We start from the raw sequence: 5,820 nt of genomic DNA on the forward strand, positions 1-5,820 counted from the left end.
GCTGGCCTTGAATTACCAATCTCCCTGCTTCTATTTCCTGAGTGCTGGGATTCAAGTTGTGCACTGTCACACTTTGTCTTACTAAATCTCTTTAAATAATTTATGACCATTGGGTTCGGTAGTTCATGCCCTTAATCCTAGCTTTGAGGAGGCAGACTCAGAAGGATCGACTTGAATTCAAGGCACAGAGAGATTCTGTCTCAACAATGCAGAGAGATTCTGTCTCAATAAAACAAAACAAAATTTAAAGCCATAGGGAGAAAGGTTTAGTTGCTGAACAAAATGTTCAAGTATAGGAAACAGCACTATGGAAAAACACAATATTTTACAGATACTGTTCATGAATATATCTTTGATTTGTAAATTAAATAAAATAAAGTATAAACACTAATATAACAAATATCTGTTGGAGACGGAATAAAACTGAAACCTTCCAACCAGTAAATTTTTCCACAAAGATAACAGAAAAAGAAATTTTATTAGTAAATGAACCAATCAGAATATGATGTGCATCACAGGCAATCTACTAGAGACTGCAAAACAGAACTTCCTTTGGAAAAAAATTTTTTGTTAGCATATATTAATTATACATAGCTAATGTATAATTATGTACATAATGTTTCATTATGACATTTTAGATTATTTTATTGTCTATTTTTTTTTATGTATGAGTGTATTGCCTGCATGTAAGTGCACCTGTGTCTCACAGTACCCTTGGAGATCAGAAGAAGGCGTCAGATTTCCCTGGAACTGAATTTACGGATGGTTGTTAGCCACCATGTGGGTACTCTGGATCAAACCTAGGTCCTCTGGAAGAGCTGCCAATGCTCTTAACTGCTGAGCCATCTCTCCAGCCTCAACATTTTCTCTTTTTAAAAAAATTTTATTTATTATTTTTATTTTATGTGTATGAGTGTACTGCCTGCTTGTGCACCCATGTCATGCAGAGCCTGAGGCGGTCAGAAGAGGGCATTGGGTTCCCCTGGAACTGGAGTTATAGAGGGTTGTTAGCTGCGATGTGGATGCTGGGAATTGAATCCGGGTCCTCTGCAAGAGCAGTCAGTACTCTAAACTGCTGTGTCATCTCTCCAGCCCCTCACTGTGACATTTTCGTAAATGTACATAATGCATTTCAATCTTATTCACGCCTGTTACCCTCTCTTGTCATCCTCCCACTCTGGCTAATCTTCCTTTTCTTATGTGTATTTGTGAAACACTTTTTCATTAGCGTTGTTCACAGGAGCATGGAAACCTTAACAGTGGCTACACCACTGAAAGAAATTTCTCTCTTTCAGCAACCATTAACTATTAATTATATATAAGTCCTCAGGGAGGGGTTAGGGCCCATGAGCTACTCCTCTTTACATAACCAGGTATCGATGAGCCCAATGTTTACAGATGTGTTCAGGTAATCACAGCTGCTGTGAGTTCAAGAGTGTAACAGTCATGTAAATGCCCAGGAAACAGCTTTCCACATAGGTACTACCCCTATTGTCCTCTGGCTCTTACATTCTATTTCATCTTCCATGATGTTCCCTGAGCCTCAGAGGCTGTGAGATATATGTGTCCCATTATGGCTGGGCATTGAGCAGTCAACTTTTCTTACTACTTTGACCGTTATGAGTTTCTGAAGTCACTGCTATCCACTGCATGAAGAAGATTCTCTGACTAAAGCTGGCATTGTTCTATGTACATAAACATAAATGTTTAGAAGGTAGTTTGACAGGCACATCATGTCCATTTAGCAAAATGATTTCCCTCTAGGGCCTATGACCTACCCAGCAATAGGCTTTTGACTATGCTTATGGTACCAGTTGTCAATTCTTGGAATGGATCAAAAATAGGATCAAATCCTATCAGAAAGCAGTTGGTCACTCCCTTACAGACTTGCCAGTATTGCATTGAAGGAGAGTACCTCTCAGACCCCCTCCCTGTCCTCTGAGAAAGAGCTGCCCTCTGCCTGACTCTGGAAATCCCCTCCATTGTTCAAACCCTTTCCTGGTACATCTGTTTATGGTTTTATGGAAATGGAAGAGGAAGAATGTTCTGCCCCAGGTAAGCTAGCCAATGGCTGTATAGGTTAAGGCTCTGGAAATCAGCCCTAGATTGTTCAAATCCTTTCCTTGTTCTTCTGTTTATGGTTTCTATAGAAATCCCCTGCTTTGTGTTTTTTGCGGGTTTTGTGCTTAAAAGCCCTGGATTTTGAGATCGCAGTACAGCTCCCAAGACTGTCTGTGTCCCCAGCCGGTTGGCTTCAATAAAGCGCTTGTGTTTTTACTGAGACTCAGTGTCTGAGTGGTCAATTCAGGGAATTCTTTGGCCCCTGAACAGCATGAGTGGACTCATCTTGTCTGGCTGATTGGTATTGTTATACACAAGGCCCACAGTTAAGACTGTTGATTCTCCCCCACCAGCCTGTTTAGTGCCTTACAGCACTAGGAGGGCTGGCTATCAGGGAGGAAGCCTCTATCATGGGACCAGCTTGATTTATCTATGTCCTGTGACCAAGGCCTGTGGTGTCATCAGCAAAAGTGTCTTAACATCCAATTCTGGTGGAAACCAACCACAGTGGCAACTGTCACTCATTCTGAGGCACGAGGGTTTTTGTTTAATAACCCATGGCTTCTGGGAGCAGCTTTATTCACCCACACAGGGTCCTTCCATTCAAACTATTTTATTTTTTGATTAGCTTATTAAGTATCAGATGTCCTTATGGGTTTTAATACACTAGTTTTTGCTGGGCTTACTCCTACCTGCTCCCTTTCCCCATTTCCTTGTTCCTTCCTTCTTTAACCTTTCCACCCTTAGAGTCCCCTTCCACTTTTGTGTCCAGGCATAGAACTCCTTTTTACAAAGCTGAGCTGACACAAGTCTTAGGCACATGTGTTCCCAAGATGAACAGTAATGGGAGCTTGGGGTATAGCTCAGCTGGTAGAGTGCTTACCCAGCATGCTTGAAGTCCTGGGTTCCATTCCTCACATTACATAAAGCAGGCAGGGTGGCACATGCCTGTCCCATGATGACAATTCCAGGGAGACTCTCAAGCCATATCTTACCATGGTTAATTATTATTTTGCTTCCCTGGCAGCTCCTTTACTTTCAGACAGGAAACCATTTAGAGTGTTTTCAAAATGCCATCAATATCTTTGAGTGCAGAGAAAGCTTGGCAACCAAGGATCCTGCTGGGCTTGAGCTATAAACACAATCCCTTTCCCAAGAATGAATTTAGCTACCTGTGGTCCCAGCTCTCTACACACCCCTCTCTAAATAAAGGCTTATGGTCACTCCAACCTATAAACTTCCAACAACCCCTAATAACTCCCCTTTTGTGGTCAAACGCATCCTGAAATTTATCCTGAAACTAAACACCTGTGTTAATCCAGGCTAATCTGGTTTGGGGTGCATATACAGTAAAGCAAACTGTGTTCTCCAAGTGAATGTTAAGGGAAATTCTTATATTTATTGAACTAGCAGAATTGCCATTCTTCTTACTTTCCCTAACTAGTTATATTTTGTGCTTGATTGTACCCGGTGCTGTACTCCATCACTCACCTCCCACTCCATCACAGTTAACCACTTAATCACTCCCCTCCCTTGCTGATCACAGTTAACCACTCCATCACTACCTCCCTTGCTGTCCACAGTTAGTGAGGCAGAACGATCAGGAGATCAACATTTCAATAATTCTGAGAAAACTTATTCTCTCACTGAACTATTGAAAACCCCTTTGGTTCACTGACCTGCTTTTGGTTTGATAAATTTTTGTTATCTGTCTGACCTGTCCCCGGTTTGTTAAATCTTTGTTATCTGACTTGCACCTGGCATGATGTAATTATGGTTTTAAGCTTTATAAACCCTGCCTTGCTTCTCCTCAGGGTCAAGAGTTCTTTTAGGCACTAGCCCCATCTCTGACTGCCAGCTTCTTTTACTAGCTAGCTAATAAAGAACTCTTTATTTGGCATTTCTCACTCGGTATTACATTTATCACCTTATGCCTATGTATGATTGGGCATGTATATGGTTAAAATCAGATGCATCACAGGAAAGGACATGCACAGTGAACAAAGGCTTACATAACCCACACCTGTCAATCAAAACAGGAAACCAACCACCCACACCTTGCCCCTTGACAACCAACTATTCCTGGTCAACAGAGGAAAGCCTCAAACAGTAAACCAGGACTCTTGAGTAAATCTCACTTGGAATTTGATGCTTTCTTGCAGTATAACTGGCCTGTAGTTTCACTTTGCTTTTGAATAAAATCCTTTGTTACCCTGCTATTTGTGTACACTTCTTCAATTCTTTGAACAAGATGCCAAGACCCTGGAAACACCTGGTTTAGTCAGTGACCACTTGCAACATCTTGACCTAAACCAGAAATGACTTAGAAACTTGTCAGTCTCATTCCTCTTTGTAAACATTCTGTTTTCCTCTGTGTGGTGGTGGTGGTGTGTGTGTTTCTTCTTTAATCGCACATAGGTGCTCCCTGGCTTCGAAATTTGACATTTATTTATGTGCTTGAAGGGCATTAAGTATCTGTTCTGAGTCAGACACTGTTCTACATGGAACCCTGGGTTGTCAGAGCTACTGTACAGGATATTCTAGGAACTGTAGGTAAGGAATAGCATCAGAAGGTTTTTCTGACAAATTGCTGAGGTTGATTTACAGTCTTACAGCTTGTCTCCCGTTTCCATTTTCATCACCTGCAATTAATATATCACAGTAAGTTATTTTATTTTATTTTTTATACTGGGTTTCCCTTTGTAACCCAGGCTGACCTTGAACTTACAATAGTCCTCCTGATAACAGTCCTGGATCCCAAGAATACTTTGAGCACATGCTCTGTGTATTCAATCCCAGCTACTCAGGAGACTGAGGCAGGAAGCCAGCCCTCCCTCCCTCTTCCCTTTCTTTCCAGTCAGCTTTGTGTTCTATTGTTGCAGTGACATCAGGCCCTGACCGTGGACTCCTACAGTGGGTACAGCTATTCCTTCCACTGCCACTTCTTGGTTTTCAGCTTCTCCTCATGCTTGCTGAGCCAGCGCACATGGCTCTCCTCTTCCTGAGCCCCAAGTCCAGGGCCTTGTATTTTTTGCCTTTGTAGAATTTCCCAAGGTTTTCTTTCTGAGTCTGGTTAATGAAGGCGAGGTTACCAGCAATGAATTTGAGCACAACTTGAATCTTGGAGAGCTTGAACATCTCATTACCTGTCACTTTAGGATGTTCAGCTGGGAGAGCTCCACCTTCAGATTGCCCAGCTGTTTCAGCAGCTCTTCCTTCTCACCATGAAGGTCTTAATTCTTAACCTTGGTCATTTGCTGCTGTTTATTACTGCTGCTGCCAGGCTGAAGAGAGAGAGGAGGTTTTCTTGAGCCCAGGAATTCAAGGATAGCCAAAGAACAGTAGAAAGACTCTATTAGGTCTGCCAAGTGTGATGGCACAGGTCTGTAATCCCAGCACTTGGGAGGCAGAGCTAGGAAGATGTCTGCAAGTCCAGGGTATATCCTTAATGAATTAAAAAGTTAAATCTGGAGCCAGCAAGATGGTTCAGCTGGTAAAGATTCTTGCTGCCAAGTCTGAAAACCTGGGCTCCATCCCTAGGACATACATGGGAGGAAGTTTTCCTCTGACCTCCACATGCATACATACAGTGGATTACTCATACACACACACACACACACACACACACACACACACACACACACAAACATACACACACATAAATTAAAAAATTTTAAAAAGTTGTCTGATCTTTGATTTCCCTAGAAAGCTAATGACGAAATTTGTAAAGTGCACAAAATATATATCATCTTCAGTGGA

The 5,820-nt window shown here is 41.9% G+C and overlaps 1 pseudogene; it reads right to left on the minus strand.

Moving 5' to 3' along the window:
• Nucleotides 1-4,948: 4,948 nt before the first annotated feature.
• Nucleotides 4,949-5,315, minus strand: LOC103729048 (annotated as a pseudogene).
• Between the last annotated feature and the right edge of the window lie 505 nt (nt 5,316-5,820).

Source organism: Nannospalax galili, unplaced genomic scaffold, assembly GCF_000622305.1.
Source record: "Nannospalax galili isolate Female #2095 unplaced genomic scaffold, S.galili_v1.0 scaffold710, whole genome shotgun sequence".
Lineage (NCBI taxonomy): Eukaryota > Metazoa > Chordata > Mammalia > Rodentia > Spalacidae > Nannospalax > Nannospalax galili.